Source organism: Oryctolagus cuniculus, chromosome 14 (assembly GCF_964237555.1).
Source record: "Oryctolagus cuniculus chromosome 14, mOryCun1.1, whole genome shotgun sequence".
NCBI classification, from domain to species: Eukaryota; Metazoa; Chordata; class Mammalia; order Lagomorpha; family Leporidae; genus Oryctolagus; species Oryctolagus cuniculus.
The window spans coordinates 20531984-20555063 of NC_091445.1; positions in this window are offsets into that span (position 1 = coordinate 20531984).

Here is a 23080-nt window from a genome sequence, read left to right on the forward strand (position 1 = left end):
GTACCTGAGTTATCTAGCTCCCACTTCCTCTTTCACTGTAGATCACAATTTGTCCCTCTTGCCCAGTCTGAAAACTTGGAATTTATCTCTGTTCCCCACTTACTCAAATCTTCTACATACTGAAAGGTGATGTAAAACCTGAATTATAACTCAAAACTCCCAACTTGGCTCTAATTCCACTGCTACCTGATCCCTCTGAACCAGCAGTGTCTCTCACTGGGATTGAAGCAAAGATCCCCTAACCACGCCTCTTTCTGAGCCATTTATAGTCCAAGGCCATTTGGAAAACAGGATCTTATTACTCCCCAGCCTAAAACCTTTAGATTGCTCTCCATGATGCCTAGAAGAAGATCCAATCATATGTCATGGCCAAGAAGGTACTCACTTTCTGGACCCTGCGAATACCCACAAACTAATATTGACTTTTTTTTTTTTTTTTTTTTTTTTTTTGACAGGCAGAGTGGACAGTGAGAGAGAGAGAGAGACAGAGAGAAAGGGCTTCCTTTTGCCATTGGTTCACCCTCCAATGGCCGGTGCACTGTGCTGATCCGAAGCCAGGAGCCAGGTGCTTCTCCTGGTCTCCCATGGGGTGCAGGGCCCAAGCACTTGGGCCATCCTTCACTGCCCTCCCGGGCCACAGCAGACTGCTGGCCTGGAAGAGGGGCAACCGGGACAGAATCCGGTGCCCCGACCGGGACTAGAACCCGGTGTGCCGGCGCCACAGCTCATAGGCTAATCCTCCGCCTAGCGGCGCCACTAATCTTGACTTGCATCTCCAATTCTCAATAAATGGAAGCCATCTCAGGTTCTTTTAGATTTTTGAGCATGTTACTGTCTTTCCAGCCCATAGTTTTCACATCTGTTTCAAGTTTCCTCAGAAGGGCTTTTCCAGTGTTTCTTACTAAATTACTTGCCACTGTTTGTTTTCTGTTTCAATGATCAGTGCCCAGTACAGCACCAATCACTACTTAAAATTATACACTCACAGTACCAGCTCTATGGCGTAGTGGGTAAAGCCCCCTGCCTGCAAAAGCAGGTAAAGCCCATATGGATGCCAGCTTGAGTCCCGGCTGCTCCACTTCTGATCCAGCTCCCTGCTAAAGTGTCTGGGAAAGCAGTGGATGATGGCCCAAGTACTTGGGCACCTGTACCCAAGAGGGAAACCCCGAAGAAGCTCCTGGCTCCTGGCTTTGCCTCAGCCCAGCTTCAGCCGTTGTGGCCATTTGGGGAGTGAGCCAGCTAATGGAACATCTCTCTCTCTCTCTGCCTCTGCTTCTCTGTAACCCTGCCTTTCAAATAAATGAAGAAATCTTTAAAAAAAATATACATTTACTTTCTTACTTGTGTCTTGTCTGTTTCTTATACCACACTGTGAGTTCCCTGATTGCAGGAAATCAAGTCTGTTTGGCGCATCCTGTATCCAATGGGCAAGCATAGTGTTTGGCAGTCTTCTGTCAGTGATGGAAGGAACAGGTGTCACTGTGTAAGCGACAGAGGTGCAGTCCCTTCCTCTCTCTTACACTAGTGAGGCACTTATCAGTGACTCAGTCCAGAGCAGGTGTACAGGGAGTGCCTTCATGTACACCTGTGTTTTCCATTTCCCCCAGGAGGATGCAGCCCAGTGAGGGCTGATGCACAGTTGGTGGGTCCCAGTCAAAACAAAAACTTTGGAACTCTTAGTTAAAAACTGGGGAGAAAAGTGCAGTTTATACACTAAAATATAAAACATTTTCCTTGATAAGTGTCTTACATCTTACAAAATGTAACAGAAATAGTGGTGACCCATGAAAACAATATAAAGTTACAGATTGCAAAACAATAAAATTTTGGTGTTAATATTTTATGTAACATAATATTTTGTTGATGACTGATCTGAAAATTGCTTTCATCTCTTTTTCCTTTAATAGTTAACAAAATGTATCTTTAGCAATTTCATTTTCTACTGTAATTGAAAAAAAGAACACCAATCTCTCTTGGCAAATGCAAGATTCCAAATAATTTTTTTTGACAGGTAGAGTTAGACAGTGAGAGAGAGAGAGACAGAGAGAAAGGTCTTCCTTCCCTTGGTTCACTCCCCAAATGGCTGCCACGGCCGGGCTGTGCCGATCTGAAGCCAGGAGCCAGGTGCTTCCCCCTGGTCTCCCATGTGGGTGCAGGGCCCAAGAACCTGGGCCATCCTCCACTGCCCTCTGGGGCCACAGCAGAGAGCTGGACTGGAAGAGGAGCATCCGGGACTAGAACCCGGCGCTCACATGGGATGCCAGCGCCACAGGAGGGTCAACCAAGTGAGCCACGGCGCTAGCCCCTCCAAATAGTTTTTGAAGATTTATTTTATTTTATTTTTACTTGAAAGGCAGACTGACAGATAAAGAGGGAGAGACAAATTGAGATGGAGATGTTGAATCTACCGTTTCATTCCTCCAGTGGCTACAACAACCAGAGCAAGGCCTGGCTGAAGCCAGGGACCAGAAATCCCAACCAGGTCTCCCACCTGAGAGGCGGGGGCCCAAGTTCTTTGGTCATCTTTTGCTGCCTTCCCAGGTCCTTTATCAGGGAGCTGGATTGGAAGTAGAGTTGCCAAGACTCGAACTGGTGTTCCCATATGAGAATCCTGTGTTGCATGCAGCAGCCGAAGCTGCAGAGCCACAATGATAGCAAAATGCCAGGAACAAAAAATGTTGAAAAAACACTTCAGCATGGAGCTGATCCTTTGTGTGTAATTTATCAAGTATGTATTTTTGTCTCCTTATTGCATCATAATAGCAGTATTATGGCCCTGAACATAAACTAAAACTTTGAGTATACAATGAGTACTCTTCAGAAAAAAAATTCTTCTAAACACTAATAGTGGCTAAATCTCATAAAAGCAAAGTATCTGACCATAAATTTTCCAAACTGCTTCCACAAACACATAATATTATGTTTTGTATACACTTATAAAAAAAGAGGTAAACTTTATATAATCTAAAATAAAAAGTATTTTCATATTTCACATTTTACAATATTTAAAAATAATAAGACTATTTACAATATCTTCTATATTTCTCAGTCATTCTGATTCCAAATGATAGTTACATCTTCTTTTCTTTTTTTTTTGATTATAGTAATTTGATTTTGAATTGGAGCTTTATTTTATGATTTAAAGTTTTCCCAGAGAGTTGAGGGGTGATCAGAACTTTCATGTGTTTTGTTTTGTTCTTTAGTTAATAGAACAACTAAAAGCTTCATTTTTTCCAACTAGTATTTAATAACCTAGTTTTAAAAAGCTAGCTTTACTTTAGCTCTTCCCCATATTTATTGGCCCAAGAGAAAAATTGCTTTCACTAAGATGAAGAGTCTACAACTTCTCCAGAAAGAAATTCTGGGTTGGCAGCTGTCTAGGGAAATACGTGTTTTTCTACTGATTTTTGATAGTTTTGCTCCATTTTATCTCAAAGAGTATGCTGCCTGTGTCACAGACTTCGTGAGTGAACTATAAACGGCTGAACTTCTGACAAGGAAGTTCACATTTACTTTATTTTATTCTTTTGTCATTCTTCCTAGAGACTTCTGATAGTATAGAGATTAAGTGAGTAAATCTTTTAATTCCTGAAATCCGTACCTCCTCTGACTCAGCTCACAGAGATGAAGAATTTCTTTAAGTTTTTATGCTCCTGATAGAATTACTGAGTTAGGCTTGAAACAAAGAGCACTAAAGAGCTCCCTACTGAAGAGTTGCATTTAGTCCTCTTAATGGCTAAATGACAATCCCTACTTTCAGAGCCACTGTTTGCCCTATTACTGCCCTAGTGCAGAAAGGGCTCTCACTCTCTCTCTCTCATTCTCTCTCTGACGCCCCCAGTAAGCAATACTGTAAAATCTCACCAAAGCATATTGAATTGCCTCTTCTAAAATACATTCCACAATCTCTGTTATTTTCTGATTTAACAAAATGTCTATCAAGTCTTCAATGATCTGCCCAAGTTCTGATTTGAATTTCACTTCCATACTTATCTTACCCAATTTTACTAATGTTATCTGGATAAATATACAAATAAAAAATAAGCATACAAAAATTATATGCCATAACTCCCAGTTTCACAAAAGATATAGTTCAATGTTTGCATTAAGCAAAATGTGTACTTTTTTTATTCTGACTCCCTTGAAGAAAGCATGATATTTCATTCATCTTTATATCACTTGTACTTAAGGAAACTTTAAGAAATAGTAAGTGCTCTCTGGCCTCAGAATCAGCCCTAAAGGCATTCGGATCCGGCTGAAAAGCCCATGAGAGTATTTCAGGCATGGAAAGCCAAGACACTCTGGCAAAAAAAAAAAAAAAAAAAAAAAAAAAAAAAAAACAACTAAATGAAAGATCTCTGTGAGTGAGATCCCAGTGGAAAGGACAGGACAGGTCTTCAAAGAAGGAGGTACCTTTCTCTGAAGGGAGGAGAGAACTTCCACTTTGACTATGACCTTGTCTAAACAAGATAAGAGTCAGAGAACTCAAAAGGCTTCCATAGCCTTGGAAACTCATGACTGGAGCATAGGGAGATTACTGATGCCATAAACAGGAGTGTCAATTTGTAAAGTCAGCAACAGGAGTTATTGTGCACTTACTCCTCATGCAGGATCTGTGTCCTTAATGTGCTGTACATTGAGATTTAATGCTATAATGAGTACTCAAACAGTATTTTTCACTTTGTGTTTCTATGTGGGTGCAAACTGTTGAAACCTTACTTAATGTATACTAAACTGATCTTCTGTATATAAAGAAAATTGAAAATGAATCTTGATAAGAATAGAAGGGGAGAGAGAGCAGGAAAGGGGAGGGTTGCGGGTGGGAGGGAAGTCACTGGGGGAGGGGGAAGCCAATGTAATCCATAAGCTGTACTTTGGAAATCTATATTCATTAAATAAAAGTTAAAAAAAGAAATATGGATGTAAGAACAATATTAAACTGGGCTGTTCTGTTCAGTTTTAAATCTTAAATAGAAAATGTCCAATAAAAAAAAAAGAAATAGTAAGTGCTCAGTAAACATGTGTTAGAAGATGGAAAAGATGAATTAATGTTCTGTATGTAGAGACTTGGAGAGAATTGAGGGGAAATGCATATTATGAAAAAACTATGGATGTATTCCAAATCATTTTGCAGTAAAATTTATCTTTTAATTCCATTCTTCATGACTTTTTGAAATACCTCATAGTTGTTCAACAAGATTCACAAGTGTCACCAAATGACTTCTATCCAAGCAGTAGACACTCATAATGTGGAAATACTGATTCCTTCTATGATTCTAATAACTTTTGACTGGTCCAAGTGTGGCAATGATGTTTGAGGCAGGTGCAGGACTTTCATGAAGATTGTATAATGTATGAACTTTTTAAAAGTTTATTTATCTGAAAGACAGAGATGACAGAGAGAGGATTGAGAGAAAGAGGTTCCATCTGCAGATTCACTCTCCAAATGGCCACAACAGCCAGGGCTGGTCCAGGTTGAAGCCAGGAGCCAGGAGCTCCATCCATGTCTCCAATATGGGTGGTAGGAACCCAAGTACTTAGGACCATCATCTGCTGCCTCCTAGCTATATCAATAGGAAGCTAGATGAGAAGTAGAGGCAGAACTCAATCCCAAACTCTCTAATATGTGACTCAGGTGTCCCGGTGGTGGTGTATCTTCCCATGTCATAATGCCTTCCCCTGTAGAGAATTTTAACTCATGCAGAATTTTAGGGGGGCCAAGGAAAAGGAGTACAAATGACTACTGGATCATGCAGGTGATGGGTAAAGGATGGTGGTAGGGAAATAAATGGATGAAGGAGACGAACACTGTGTTTTCATAAGGCAAACTACCTTTGAGGGGGAGAAAAGGCTTATATCAGGAATACCATGTTCATGAATGCTGAGAAAAGGGATCTTAGAGAGAAGACTTTTTTTTAACCCCTAGCTACATTTAAACGGATAAATTAAATCATTCGGATTTTCAGTTACCTTAGGAGAGAGCAGCCATTTATAAATGATGTTTATTTACAACATTCAGCTATCATAAGGAGACCTCATATCTTTCTACTTTGCCTGCATGAGCAGCTTCCAGAAAGGCTCAGAATTTCAAGGTAAGATTGACTGTGAGGAAATCATGTATGTGTATTCTCTACACACACAGACAAGGCTTATTCAGGCAGGCCAGGTTTTTCACAGTTGTTTCTGTTCATTTTTGTAACAATAAAACTATAATAACACATTTTTATAATGAAGAAGATAACATTATAAGAAGCCCCATTTAAAATGGGGTGTTTGTGGGGTGAATGGGCCTTTGGTGTTGAGGTTAGGATGCTGCTTGGGACATATGTCCCATATTGAATGTCTGGGTTTTGACTCTGTTTCTTATTCCAGCTTCCTGCTAATAACACACTGGGAGTAGTAGATGATGGCTCAAGTACTTAGTTCCCTGAAACCCATATGTAAGACACAGATTGAGTTCCCAGCTCTTGCCTTTGACCTGATCCAGCCTCAAGTGTTATGGTCACTTGGGGAGTGAGCCAGCAGATGTAAGAGCTCTCTCTGTCTCTGTATCTCTGGCTTTCAGATAAATAAATAAAAATTTAAAAAATAAAATTGGTGTTTGGATTGTGGATGAGCAAGCCTACAGACTATTAACTTAAAATATTGTAGACATCTTGAGTTAATGCAGTTATATCTGAGTGCAACCACAGGCAGTGATTATATTCTACAGCTTATTTGCAACTCACCGGGCTAATGCAAGAAACAAAGGCTGAAGATGAAGAGCAGAGTGAAAGTTTGTGCATGTGCTATACTTTGTGTTTAGCTTCTCTGCTTTCCATCTGAATGCATTCACCTAAACTTGGTCAATGCATGGGCTCATGGTTGCTTAAATCTAGTGAGACTTCCATGGCTGAGGGCTCATAGGGACCTCAGAATGCTTTTCCAAGAGTGTTAGGTCCTCCTTGCACATGATTTTTATAAGTGGAGCTGCCCATGTAGGAAAGACCCAAATGTGTAACTTCTGACATTTGGAATGCATCCCCCAATCATGATTTCTACACGCTGTGGCATTTCAATTTATCTAAGCTCTAATCAAAGCAGCACCCGGTGCTCCTTGCCCAAAGGCAGCTCACCTTCCTGACAGTCCCATTTCCATTTGCCCCTTGCCATCCCTCCGGCTAGAAGCCCATAATCATCTCTGACACCTCCTCCTCCCTCTCCCTGAAAAGCAGTCGGCTGCCAACTTCTGGAGTTTGCCTCTCTGCCATGTCTCTCCTGGCTGCTCTGTTTTCTGTGCCACAGCCCCAGAGGAGAACCTTTTTATGTTTTGATTGCTTCCTCTGGCCCATTTAATTTATCCTCCTGACAATAGCAAAATTAAATTTCCTAAAATCCAAGTCAAGTTGTATTACTTTCCAATTCAAAAGCTGTTTGGTGTTTTCATGAAATGTCCTCAACCTTACTTTCTACCCCAAATTTGAAACAGAGAACCCTTCTAAAAGGTTTTGGAAGAATAGAATTAAAAGATGTTTATTTTTATTTTTGTGCAAAAAAATCAAATCCACACATAGTCTTTCTCATATATGCATTTTCCATTAACTTTTTGAAGACCCTTTATACTACTACTTCCTTATGCTTCAAGTCATTTAAATGGCTGATTATCAAAATGTATTTAGAATCTTTAATTTTACTATTTTTTCTATTTTTTCCATTCCAGCTAAAGTGCCATTTCTTCCTCTAGGTATCTCTCCTTCCTATCATAAACTTGATCATGAGAAGTTCTCAATCCAGCAGGTGTAATCTGAAATCCTATCTATCTGGAAGTCTTTAGAGACTACTCCTGCTCACGTGCAATTTCTGGTCTCTGGACCTTCAAATCCCTGCCATGTTTTATTATAATTCTCTTCCATGCTCACCTTAATCTTTCCTTGTTGTGTTTTGCATTATTTATCCCTAAAATCTCTATCTGTACCATGAATGGGAAACAAATTCCTTTTCACACTTAGGTACAGTTTAACTAATTTTTGTGCTAGGCAGTAATTCGTGTTCCTATCAACTTTCTCTTGGACAGAAAGATAAACCAGTGTATGTCTCATTGTCATCTTTTTTATTCACCATCAATTATCAGTTCTTTACCACTCTCATTCCAAGAAAAAGATAAATCATTTACATTCAGAACCTATTATTTTCCATTGAGTTCACTTGGCATCTATAGAATTTCTATCAGTTCTACAAAGTGGCAAACTCTCCTATGTGTACTTGTAAAATTACTTTTAAAACAAATTTAAATGAAAAACTAATTAACATAACATGGCATTTCCACAAAATAAAAATGATGTCAATCACTCATGATTTTCTGGGGAAGACAACTGTCGCTCCCCCTCTTCGCGGAGGAACAACACAGGACCCTGCGCTGTTCTTTCGTCTGCTCGGCCCTCCCCGGGTTTGCTGCTGGTTCTTCCCGGGTTGGCTACCGTCCCTCCACCTCCGTGGAGGGGCGGGCCCCCCTGCCACTTTCCCCACTTCTGCGGGGGAGCGGCACACTGCCGGCCGGCTCTCTCGGGGGCTGCTCAGATGTTCCTTCAGATAGATGTTCCTGGTGCATGTTGTCTCTCTCCTCCTTTATAGTCCTGTTCCACCAATCCCAACTCTGCTACCCACATGCCGAGTACGCTGCTCTCCTCCAATCAGGAGCAGCTCCTGCAGCTTGTCAAGTTGGTGAGAGGCAGCTGTGTAGAAGCTGTTTACTCCTCCTCTCCCAGCGCCATATTGTGGGAGAGCAGATGCATAGAATAAGTCTTAATTCCAGTAACTTAGTCTAGTCCGAGTTGCTCCCCACAGACAACATTTAAGAATTTCATTTTCTTGTGTGTTTGTGGATGAGATGAGCTAAAATCAAGTCATGACATTCTGAGTAGACACTTCTTCTTTTGAAATACACAATACTGCTCCTTCCAGTTCTAATGTTTTTTATGTATTGTGATACTCATAACACCTTGAGGTTTAAATGCTAGAAATTCAAAAAGTGAGACTTGGGAGCAAGAGTTTGACTCAGTGCCCAAGACACTGCTTAAGGTGGCCCCATTGCATACTAGGGTGCCCGGGTTCAAGTCTTGGCTCCACTTTGGATCCAGCTTCCTGCTAATGTGCACCCTGGGAGGCAGCAGATAATGGATCAAGTATTTTGGTTCCTGCCACCCACATGGAGACCTGAATGGAATTCCAAGATCTGGACTTCAGCTTGGTGCAGCCTGGTTGTTGTACTGAACCAGTGAAAGTAAGATCCCTCTGTGTCTGTCTCTGTCTCTGTCTCTGTGTCTCTGTCTCCTTCTCTTTCTGTGTGTGTGTGTGTGTGTGTGTCTAACTCTCAAAAACATTAAAGGGCTAGCATTGTGATATAACACAGAAAGCTGCTACCTGGGAAATTGGCATCTCATATAGGCACTGACTCGTGACCTGGCTGCTCCACTTCCAATCCAGCTCCGTGTAATGTGCCTGGAAAAGCAGTGGAAGATGGCCAAGGTGTTTGGGGCCCTGTCACTTACATGAAATACTCAGAAGAAGCTCCTGGGTCCTGGACCCTGGCTTCAGGTTGGCTCAGCACTGGCTGTTGAGGACATCTGGGGAGTGAACCAGTGGATGGAAGACCTCTCTCTCTGTCTCTCCCCACTCTCTGTAACTCTGTCTTTCAAAATGAATAAATAAATCTTTAAAACATTTTTGGGGGCTGGCATGTGGCTCGTTCGGTTAATCCTCCGCCTGTGGCGCCAGCATCCCATATGGACACCGCGTTCTAGTCCTGGTTGCTCCTCTTCCCGTCTTCCAGTCCGGCTCTCTGCTGTGGCCCAGGAGGGCAGTGGAGGTCTTCCAGTGGAGGCCCCTGCACCCGCATGGGAGACCAGGAGGAAGCACCTGGCTCCTGGCTTCAGATCGGCACAGCGCTGGCCACAGTGGCCATTTGGGAAGTGAATCAACAGAAGGAAGACCTTTCTTTCTGTCTCTCTCTCTCACTGTCTATAACTCTACCTGTCAAATAAGTAAAAAAAAAATTTAAATAAGTTAATATTTTAAAAAGCCCTGGTACTTAACGATATTAGACAAACAACAGCAATAACAGAAATAGAGAATATGAAAAGTGAATGGTAATCTCCTACTTAAAGAATGCATACTTATTTCATGTCACTTCGTATCTTTCCCTACAAGCCAAATTAATTCATCAGAGAATAATATGTTACTGATACAAAGCCTGTGAATTCTTTTTTCTCCTGGAAAGTACTTTTTCTTCTAATAAATATTCTAACAAATAATTTTTTACAAGATTTTGAGACTTCATTGTTTCCTGTGCTAAATTTCCTCATTCATTACTTTTTTTTTCTCTAAATGTTTTTGATCACTTACTATATGCCTAGAATAGTGCTGACTGCTAGATGGAATGGTAATCATGGTGAACTGGAAGTGTTATAGAATGAGGCAGTATTGAAAATTGGTAGGGCCACTTTGGAGAGCACAATGCAGCACTTAAAATTGAAGATGCCTTTATTCTGTGGCACAGAAATTCTATATTTAGAAATACAGCCTTGATAAGAACCTTATGCATGTGAATAAAGACATTTATCAGGGGATATTCATTTCAATACTACAAATAATGAGAGGTAAATAAGAATAATCCAACTATTAATTAGTAAGGGAATAAATAAATAGTGGGTTAAACACAAATGTAATAACACAGAAAATGAAGTTAAACAAAAAAATCTGTATAAACAGGAATAAATCTCAAAAATGTGATGAGGAACAAAAGGACAAGCAGCAGATTTTATGTTAAATACACTATTTATGGGCACATACATACAGGATCAAAGTGCAAAATACACTGGCCGCTGATTTACAGCTAGTTCAGGACCAAGGAAGAAGGGAGAGGAAAGGGGTGGAAAGTGAGACTTACAGTGAATCTACATGATGCTACCACCATCATTGCTATAATTATAACTAATTTGTTGCTTCCTGGATATTTAAAATATTTTATTATTCTGTTTGAGCTTTTGAAAAGAAAATAAGTAACTGAAACTAATCACATTATTGACTGAGGGGGAAATATCATGACAATGAATGCAATAAAAACTGAATAAAATTTAAACTCCACTTATGACTTTAGACATATTAGAAAATTCGTTCCAGATAGAATATTCTTTTCTGTGTGAAGAGGATCTACAAAAACACAGCAGCAATCTTTTTATTTCATCATAGAATTTAGAAGCACTCTTTGAAGTCAGTAATGAAAAAAGTTGTGCACTATCATCCCAGCTATTCAAAATTGTATTGGAATCCTTTTCCACACAATAAAGTTACAGGAAATGAAAGGAAGAATAAAACTTTCATTATCTGACAATAATCAAAATAGTGTAATGACAATTCTTAGAATCAAAAATGTTTGCTGAGGTGGTTAATTATAAGATTTTGATACAACTACAGTAGCCTACACTAAAATGCTATAAAGACAGATTCCCATTTTCAAAAGCAATAATTATTTTACAATGCCTAGGAAGGTCTCTAAAATATTCAAGGGATAAAGTCACCTAAAATGCATATAAAATTCAAAAATGACCTAAATTAAAAGAAAGGTATTCTATGATATTATAAAGTATTAATATAAAAATGTTAATTCCCTAAAATCTATTCTATATAATAGAGTTTACTTATGGAATATGAATTGACAATTCACATGAAATAATGTAACATTCAAATTTGGAGTATAAATTTGAAGAAGCAGGACATGAAGTATTTGGTATAATGTGATATTGTCCCAGGCATAACAATGAAATAGGACTCCTGTAAACATATCCACATTTAGAGAGGGAATCCAGCAAAGGGTGAAGTTAACACTAAGTAAAATGATGGAAAGAATGGTTAATTCAATAAATGAGGTTGCAAAATTGGTTCACTAAACAATATATGATTGAATGTATGTCTTAAAACACACACAAAAATTCCCAATGAATTTAAGACCTAAATGTTAAAAAGTACTAATAACAAAATGTATAATATTATTTTATATTATTGGAACAAAAACATAGAATGCACAAAACTGATAAATTTAATAAATCAAAATTATACTTTCACCATAACAAAAATATGTTTAAAAACAAGCCACATGTGTGGAAAAATTTGCCACACCAGCCAGCGCCACGGCTCACTTGGCTAATCCTCCGCCTGCGGCGCCAGCACCCCGGGTTCTAGTCCCAGTCGGGGCGCCAGATTCTGTCCCGGTTGCTCTTCTTGCAGTCCAGCTCCCTGCTGTGGCCAGGGAGTTCAGTGGAGGATGGCCCAAGTCCTTGGGCTCTGTACCCGCATAGGAGACCAGATGAAGCTCCTGGCTCCTGGCTTTAAATCAGCGCGGTGCGCCGGCCACAGCACACCGGCTGCAGCAGCCATTGAGGGGTGAACCAATGGAAAAAAGGAAGACCTTTCTCTCTGTCTCTCTGTCTCTCTCTCACTGTCCACTCTGCCTGTCAAAAAATAAATAAATAAAAAAATTTAAAAAAATAAAAAAATTTGCCACACCAGTAATAATGAATATTTAATGAATGTGAATATACAAAAACCATTTCAAGTCAATAAGACTGTAGTAGAAAGCAATAAAGTATATGAACAGATAAGTCACTAAAGAAGAAGGTGAATGGATATAGCATATTATAAATGTAATGCAAATCAACCCAACAATGAGATATAATTTGACATCCAAAAAGATGCATAAATTTTAAGTCCAGTGATATTAGCAAGACTACAGGAAACTATTTTCATATAGTGCTTATTAGAGTTTTTTTTTCTTTCAAACTTTTATTTAATGAATATAAATTTCCAAAGTACAGCTTATGGATTACAATGGCTTCCCCCCCCATAATGTCCCTCCCACCCACAACCCTCCCCTTTCCCACTCCCTCTCCCCTTCCATTCACATCAAGATTCATTTTTGTTTCTCTTTATATACAGAAGATCAGTTTAGCATACATTAAGTAAAGGTTTCAACAGTTTGCTCCCACACAGAAACATAAAGTGAAAAATACTGTTTGAGTACTAGTTATAGCATTAAATCTCAATGTACAGCACACTAAGGACAAAGATCCTACATGAGGAGTAAGTGCACAGTGACTCCTGTTGTTGACTTAACAAATCGACACTCTTGTTTATGGCATCAGTAATCACCCTAGGCTCTTGTCATGAGCTGCCAAGGCTATGGAAGCCCCCTGAGTTCACTGACTCTGATCATTTTTAGATAAGGCCATGGTCAAAGTGGAAGTTCTCTCCTCCCTTCAGAGAAAGGTACCTCCTTCTTTGATGACCCATTCTTTCCACTGGGATCTCACTTGTGGAGATCTTTCATTTAGTTTTTTTTTTTTTTTTCCCCCAGAGTGTCTTGGCTTTCCATGCCTGAAATACTCTCATGGGCTTTTCAGCCGGATCCGCCTTCCTTAAGGGCTGATTCTGAGGCCAGAGTGCTGTTTAGGACATCTGCCATTCTATGGGTCTGCTGTGTATCTCGCTTCCCATGTTGGATCATTCTCTCCCTTTTTGATTCTATCAGCTAGTATTTGCAGACACTATTCCTGTTTATGTGATCCCTTTGGTTCTTAGTCCTATCATTATGATCAATTGTGAACAGAAATTGATCACTGGGACTAGTGAGATGGCATTGGTACATGCCACCTTGATGGGATTGAATTGGAATCCCCTGGTATGTTTCTAACTCTACCGTTTGAGGTAAGTCAGCTTGAGCATGTCCCGAATTGCACATCTCTTCCCTCTCTTATTCCCACTCTTACATTTAACAACGATCACTTTTCAGTTAAGTTTCAGCACTTAAGAAGAATTGTGTATTGATTACAATATTCAACCAAAAGTATTAAGTAGAACAAACAAAAGTTCTAATACCTATAAGCTTTTGAAAGGACAATATTTTGTATCTTCAGTAAAGTTGAAGATGTAGGAATCTTACAGTGCAGGGAACCCAGATTCTGTGTATTTACTCTAGAAAATTCTAACATGCATATGCGTATGCACATAAACACTCACTTACACACATTGAAATATCTTGTGAGAATCTCAGTGTAGCATTGCAAGTCATAGCAAATAATGAAGATGCATATCCATAGAAAAGTTGATAGCTAAGCTGTGATACTTTCCTGCAACAGATTTCTAAATGGCAATTTTAGGGTTTTTTTAAACATTTTTATTTAATTTATTTGAAAGCAGAGTTACAGAGATAAAAGGAGAGAGATCGATCTTCCACCTGCTGGTCACTCCCCATATGGTCACAAGACCTGGGGGTTGACCAGACTGAAGCCAGGGACCAAGTGTTTCATTCAAGCACCCAAGGACTTTGGCCACACTCTGCTGCTTTTCCAGTCACTTTACCAGGGAGCTGGATCCAAAGTGAAGCAACCTGGACAGGAACCAGCGCCCATATGGAATACCTATGCTGCAGGCAATCCACTATACCACAGCACTGGCCTCCTCTAATGGCAATTCTAATAGAACAGGCCTATATGTGTTGACACAGATAAATCTCATTAATATTATAGATAAACAAATACCAAATGATAATTAAGCAGTAACTATTACATAAATCTGAAAGCAGCACTCTATATTATTTAACATAATATTGAAAATATATTGAAAAAGGCAGGAAAGACAAGCCACCATTAGAATTGTACTTACCTTTGTGAGTGAGGGGTTTAGGAAAGAGACTTCTGTTTTAAAAGCAAAACAAAAGGCTTGAAGGAAATATGACAAGTTGTTAACATTTTAAAATCAGAGAAGATCAAAAAGAAATAATTAATCTGTGTCTGTATCTGTGTGTGTCTATCTCTATGCCATTCAAATTCATCCATTAATTAAATATATGTAATGTATATTTTGAAAAGCAATCATTGTAGTCAATTTGATGCCAGTTAAAGTTTAGGAGATAGACTGGTGAGGAGCCAAATGATAGGAAGTTGACGTAGGCTACAGAACCAAGCACAGTGCCCCAGTAGGAGCTCCTGGCTGAAGGCTGGGTTGAGGCAGCCAGGGGAAGGGATCTGCACAGAGCCAAGTGGAGATGCTCAGGCAGAACAAACACCAAATGCCACCAACCTAATGTAAGAGAAATAAGATGAGTTTAATGCAGTAAGAGTCAGTGTTTCCCAAACTTGTCTGAGCATTAGACTCATCAGCACACCTTTAAAACTTCTGCTGGACTTCTTAAAACTCTTCTTTAGTTATAAGTTACCTGAGGAGCTTTTTAAAAGTGGATCCTGATTTTACAGCTCAGATTCCTACTGAATTCTGATCTACACTTGCATTAAAAATACCAATGTGGGAGCAGGTGTTTAGCCTATAACCTAGTGATTAAGATGTCCATGTTTCTCATCAGAGTGTCTAGGTTCCTAATTCCAGTTTCCTGCCAATGCAGACCCTGGCATGAGTTCCTGCCACTGATGTGGGAGGCCTGAATTGAGTTCTCAGCCCCTAGCTTGGGTCTCAGTCCAACTCTGGTTACAGACATTCGAGGAGTGAGCCATTGGCTGGGAATTCTCTCTTTCTCCCTCTCTCCATCTATCCTTTCCTCCTCTTCCTCTTAAATAAATAAGAAAATAAAAATTAAAATATCGGACATAGTTGTGCATGGCAGCAACAATCAATTACAAAATGCAAAAAGGCTCTATTTGTGAAAACAACAAATATTTCACAGTATCTAGGAATCATTCCAATATATGCTGAAGAAATTTAGTCACAAAATTTTATGTCTGAAAGGTTCAAAATCACCTTAAATAAACAGAGAGCTGTTCTATGTGTGTCAATGAGAAGTTTAAACATCATTAAAGTGTCAGTTCCCTATAAGCCATAGCCATAGCAGGGTTATTGCAGTTGAGCCCCAGATTCTGGATTTCTCATGATTTAAGGCTATGTCAACGCTACTGCCCACCTAGCAAGGCTGGGGCATAGGGATGTATGAATGTTTGTAGTGGGAGGGAGGACAGGTATAAGATTGACATGAGGACACACAGAACTGTTAAGCATTTCAAAGAAGGGCTGGCATGAGCACATTTTTATTTTAGAATCTGCACTGGGCTCCAGAGTGTGTAGTGTGAGGAGACAGACTAGGGAGGTATGAGAGAAGGAGATGGAAGCAACTGAGGAGGCACTGGCCATAATTTAGGTGGGAGACATTGACCTGGGCTAAAGAGAGATAGGATAGGTGTTCCAGCAACATCACTACGCTGTATTCATCGTGCTCTTCCTTGCACAAGTTTTGGAGACATGAGTAATGATTTTTATTTTAGATAGAATTAGTAAAGGAGATAATAGAGAATTTTAAAAAATTAATCTGCATAACCATTTTTGGGCATTCTGAGAGGTATATTCCCCCCCACACACTGTCAGCTTTCAAAATATGTTCCATTATAGTGCTCCAACATGCTGTTCTGCCTGAGACAGTCCGACACATTTATCTCTTGCCCCAATATAATCATAAGTCTGTTCTTTCATTCTCAAAAGTTATGGGGTGGGGAGTGGCGTGTTGAGATGTAGTGGGCTAAGCCTCTGCCTATGGCATCAGCATCCAATATGAGCACTGGTTCATGTCCTGGCTGCTCTTGCAATCCAGCTCTTTGCTATGGCCTGTAGAAGCAATGAAAGATGGACCAATTGCTCTTTGCTCCTGGCTTTGCCTTGTCTAGCCCCGGTTTTTGTGGCCATCTGGGGAGTGGCTAGAAGCCCTTTCTCTCTGTCTTTCCCTCTCTGTATAACTCAATCTCTCAAATAAATAAATCAATGAAATCTTTAAAAAAAAAACAGTTATGTGGTGGGACAGGTTGGGCATTCTTCCCTTCATGAGTACCTCCGTTATCATAGAGTTGGTTGGATGGGACAGTGACTTTTGCTTGGACAGGAGTGTTCTAACAGGAGGTCAGTCAGCTGTACACAAAGGAATTCTTTGCTACCCAGAGGCAAGCGTGGCACAGTCTGTTGCAGTCCTGTGGCATCTGGCTGTGCTAACCCTCCACTGCAGAAGGCACAGGGTGTGCCTTCCACTTAATAGCAGCACTGGGACATGCAGCTGCCAGCATTCGGTTGCTTTCAGCAGTAATCCCAGGTATATTGATTTGGCTGATTGTGTACAAACAAATTGGCTCTCTCTATTGCTCTAAACGCATAACCTTTCCTTGTTCCCTAAGCTCCAATGTACCTTCTTCCTGTCCTCACCCACATCTGCCTCAGCAAACATGTCAGGCTTTTCTTCTGTCTGCAAAACTCTGAGGTTTTCTCTTGTTTGCAGTCTTCTCCTTCCCTACTTTGGCTTTACCACCTGCTTTTCTGGGAAACTTCAAACTGTCAGACACATTCATCCCATTCCTTTGCTTTATTTCCTTTAAAACACATTTCAAAGGTCTGAAATCCCAATTCATGCTGTATTTCATTTAACTGAGTAAATTTTTAGCATATGCATTGTCAGTCTGTCATTGCAATATGAATGTCGTGACCAGGGTACTTTGTCATTTATTAGTCTCCCTACTTCCTGTATGTGTTACACATACCTTCCTGTATGCGTTATCTATTCAATGAATATTGAAGTGAATGAATGAATTTATACCATTTATAAACAATCTGAACTCAGGCAAGTGATTTAACATTCCTGAGGCTTGGTTTTCCAGTCTATAATATAGTTATAGTAATAACACCTACTTTATAAATTTACCGAGTTTCAAAAGTGAGATTTCTTTAAAATATAATTTTCATTCTAGATAGCATATTATATTGTATATATATGCTCAATAAACAAATATACTATGTATTATATATATATCCATAACAAATGAATCATTCCATATAAAGAGGAATTTTCAAATAAAGAAGTAATTATAAAAAATGAATTTATTATATATGTCTATATATTGTGTATGCTCAACAAATTGCATCTCTTACAAGTTAATTAGCTATGGAAAGCCCAGCATCCTGCTTTGCAGTCACATTGACATCACAGTTTGAAAGCACTTGGAATATATTCATGACAGACACATGAAGCATTTTCACCTGAAGGCTATTGATTGATTATATATTTTATTTGTATACAATACCTTTTGTAGCTTTAGAGATGGCTAATCTGGTAACATTCAGGTAATTCCCAGGTGACATTTTTATGTCATTTTATTAACCTTAAAGTAAGTACATGGAAACGAGAGAAATTTTCTTTCTGTTTAGCTTTGAAGCATTTATCTGATTTCCTTCACTTCATTTTTATCTTCAATTTAAAAACCGTGAAAAGCGTTGCACTTCTTTCATGTTAGGCTGACAAAGGATCAGTGGGGACCCTTGGAAATCAGCTTCATATCTTTCACAATTACACTAAATTTAACTATATTCTTAGGTTTAGTGAATTCATTTTTTCTTATAATTATTTAATTATTTGAAAACTAGTCTTTCTAAAGAGGGTTGCATTTGTTATGGTTACCTTTCATATTTATGTAAAGGATTCCAACAAAAAAAAAGAAATGGAAAATAAAGCAGATTGAAAATCTTTAATTTAATTTTAGCCACAACCTGATTTTTCTATCATTGTAGGAATGCAATTATGCATTTTATCTCTTAATAGCAGAACTTAAGTGATGGAAGAGAGGGGTTAATTGGTGTGAAAAGGTGATGAGTGATTGTGCTAATGAGGTAAATATCAGTTCATAAACAGTATCTTTTAATCATCACTGTCTTTACTACAGATTATCCAACTTGGTGTGTTTGCAGTCTCTACAGAAAGGACAGTGCAACAGGAGTTGAGGGACTATTTATTCTTAATTCAGTTTGTTGGGAACCTTACCTGTCTACGTGTACATGTTCTTGGATATATATCCTAGCAGCAGAAGAAAATAACCTTATCCTCAGCATGTCCTAAAAATTACGCACCTACAAAGTATATTAAACTCTTGACATATAGTAAAGTACAAAGGCCAAGTAACCCATACGAAAAAGAAGAGGGAGTTGAAGCAGTGTGTCGTGCAGTGGATATCTCCAGCTCTTACGTTATAGAGGAAACAGGCAGGTTTTAAAACTGGTCATATTATTTATTAAGACAATGAAACATGTGAGAGAGTACTTGGGGAAGTGGGAGATGGCAGATAATTGGGGAAACTGCAAAGTTAAGTAATTATAAATATAATTTATCTTGTATTCCATAGTTTCAGTCTTCTGAAGCAACTTGGTCCTCTGCCAGAGTATGGATGGAATGGCGATAGAAAATACTGTTGCAATAGAAAATACTGTTGCACACTTCATGACCATCTGCAAGCTCCTGTTTCCTATACAAGCAATGGAGCTCTTTGTACATAGTAGTCTTTGTACATAGCAGTTTTTCACTCTGCTCAGTGAAAAATATCTAAGACAACTGAAACAGTCAGGGCTTGGAAGTGATAACTTCTCAGTTTACTGAGTAGACCAGAAAATCTTACAAAGTGCTACTCATTCACAAGGGTAATATTCTCTTTGCATTTCATTCTTCAAAAAAAAAAAAAGTGAGGAGATGAGCAATGTGGTGCAGTGGGTTAACCTCCTGCTTGGAATGCCTACATTCCACATCAGAGTACAGATTCGAGTCCTGGTTACTACCTAACCAGGAAGGAAAAATGGACAATAGGAATTATCTATGTTCTGTCATACAAGACATTATAACATATAAACAAAGTGATATATTTGCATTTGGGTATAGAAAAATAAAGGAAATCTTTTAATAGTCATAGAATATTTTTGAAATGGATCATTTACTTGATGAAATAATTTTTAAAACTTCAAGTAAAATTTATTTTAGTGATTTCAAGAGGAAAAATGATACATACATTATGTACATAATAAAAGTTGTTCTAAATCAATTTATGTGTACTGTTTTTTATTTCCCAGAAATCCTTTATTTAAAGAATATAAACTTCATGTATTTCATAATTACAACTTTAACAACATAGTGATTCTTCCCATCATACCCATCCTCCTACCCATACTCCCACCCCTCTTCCGCTTCCTTCTCCTATTCTCATTCTTATTTTTTACTAAGATCTACTTTCAATTAACTTTATACACATATGATTAACTCTGTGTTAAAAAGAGTTCAACAAATACTATGGAAAAAAAAACCTATTCCTCAACAGTTGAGACAAGGGCTGTTCAAAGTCATTACTCTCAAAGTGTCAATTTCACTTCTATAGATTGCCTTTTTGGCGCTCTATTAGTTATCACAGGTCAGAGAGACATTTGGTATTTGTCTCTTTGGGACTGGCTTATTATTTCACTAAGTATGATGTTTTCCAGTTTCATCCATTTTGTTGCAAATGACCACATTTTTATTTTTTTGTTGGTTTGCTTTGTTTTTATTTTTGTTTTTGCCACTGTGTACATATCACACAACTTCTTTATCCACTTTTCAGTTGACAGACATTTAGGTTGATTCCATGTCTTTGCTCTTGTGAATTGAACTGCAATAAACATAGGGGTATGGATAACTCTTTCATATGCTGATTTCATTTCCCTTGGATAAATTCCCAGGAGTGGGATGGCTGGGCCATATGGTAGGTATATATTTAGGTTTCTGAGGTATCTCCATACTGTCTTCCATAGTGACATTACCAGCTTACATTCCTTCCAACAGTGAATAAGGATTATTTTTTCCCCACATCCTCACCAGCATTTGTTGTTTGTTGATTTCTGTACGAAAGTCATTCTAACAGGAGCGAGGTGAAACCTCACTGTGGTTTTGATTTGCATTTTTCTGTCGGCTAGGGATCCTGAGCATTTTTTCATGTGTCTGTTGGCCATTTGGATTCCTCTTTTGAAAAATGTCTGCTTTGCCTATTTCTTTACTGGGTTGTTTGTTTTGTTGCTGTTGAGCTTCTTGATCTCTTTATATATTCTGGTTATTAATATTTTATTAATTGTATAGTTTCCAAATATTTTCTCCCATTTTGTTGGCTGCCTAGCCACCTTGCTGATTGTTTTGTTTGCAGTGCAGAAGCTTCTCAATTTGATATAATCCCATTTGCTGATTTTGACTTTGATCGCCTGTGCCTCTGGGGTCTTTTCCAATGTCATGTAGGGTTTCCCCGGTATTCTCTAATAATTTGATGGTATCAGGTCATAGATTTAGGTCTTTAGTCCATTTTGAGTAGATTTTAGTGAAAGGTTTAAGGGAGGGGTCTTGCTTTATACTTCTGAATGTGGAAATCCACTTTTCCCAGCACCATTTGTTGAAGAAACTGCCCTTGCCCTAGGGATTGGTTTTAGCTACTTTGTCAAAGATCAGTTGGTTGTAGATGCTTGGATTAATTTCTGGCATTTCTATTCTGTTCCATAGATCTATCCATCTTTTTTTTTTTTTTGTACTAGTACCAAGCTGTTTTGATTATAACTGCCCTGTAATATATCTTGAAATCTTGTCTTGTGATGTCTCTGGCTTTGTTCTTGTTGTATAACATTACTTTAGCTATTCTGCATCTCCCATGTTTCCATATAAATTTAAGCATCGTTTTTTCGAGAGCTTAGAAGAATGTCTTTGGTATTTTGATTGGTAGTGCATTAAATCTATAAATTATTTTCAGTTTTATGGACATTTTGGTGATATTGATTTTTCCAAATAATGAACATGGAAGATTTTTTTCATTTTATTGTGTCTTCTGCTATTTCTTTCTTTAATGTTTTGTAATTCTCAATGTAGAGATCTTTGACATCTTTCATTAAATTTATTCCAAAGTATTTGTTCTTTTGGTAGCTATTGTGAATAGGATTGATCTTAAAAGCTCTTTCTCAGCCATGCCATTGTCTGTATATACAAAGGCTGGTGATTTTTGTGTGTTGATTATATGTCCTACTACTTTTCCAAACACTTTTGTGAGTTCCAGTAATGTCTTAGTGGAGTCTTTTGGATCTTTTATATATAGAATCATGTCATCAGCAAATGGGGATAGTTTGACTTCCTTCTTCCCAATTTAGATCCCTTTGATTTCTTTTTCTTGCCTAATGGCTCTGGCTAAAACTTCCAGGACTATATTGAATAGCAATGGTGAGAGTGGACATCCTTGTCAGGTTCCAGATCTCAGTGGGAATGCTTCCAACTTTTCTCAATTCAATAGGGCACTGGCCATGGCTTTCTCATAAATTGCCTTTTTTGTGTTGAAGAATGTTCCTTCTATATCAAGTTTGCTTAGAGTTTTCATCATGAAAAGGTATTGTATTTTGTCAAATGCTTTCTCTGCATCTATTGAGATAATCATATGGCTTTTGTTCCTCAATTTGTTAATGTTATGTGTCAAATTGATTGGTTTGCAAATGTTGAGCCATCCCTGCATACCAGGGATAAATCCCACTTTGGGTGAATGATCTTTCTAATGTGTTGTTGGATTCGATTGTCTAATATTTTGTTGAAGATTTTTGCGTCTATGTTCATCAGGGAAATTGGTTTGTAGTTCTCTCTCTGCTGTATCTTTTTCAGGTTTGGGAATTAGGCGATGCTGGCTTCATAAAAAGAATTTGGGAGGATTCCTTTCCTTTCAATTGTTTTGAATAATTTAAGAATTGGAGTTAGTTAATCTTCTAATGTCTGGTAGAATTAAGCAGTGAAGCCATATGGTCCTGGGCTTTTCTTAGTTGGGAGGGGCTTTATTACTGATTCTGTTTCTGTCTTGCTTATGGGTATGTTTAGGTTTTCTATGTCTTCATGGCTCAATTTTGGTAGGTTGGATGTGTCTAGGAATCTATACATTTTTTCTGGTTTCCTGGTTTGTTGGCATACAGTTCTTTGTAGTAATTTTTAATAATTCTATTTCTTTTTTTTTTTTTTTTTTTTTTTTTTTTTTTTTTTTTTTTTTTTGACAGGCAGAGTGGACAGTGAGAGAGAGAGACAGAGAGAAAGGTCTTCCTTTGCCGTTGGTTCACCCTCCAATGGCCGCCGCGGCCGGCGCGCTGCGGCCGGCGCACCGCGCTGATCCGATGGCAGGAGCCAGGAGCCAGGTGCTTTTCCTGGTCTCCCATGGGGTGCAGGGCCCAAGCACCTGGGCCATCCTCCACTGCACTCCCTGGCCACAGCAGAGGG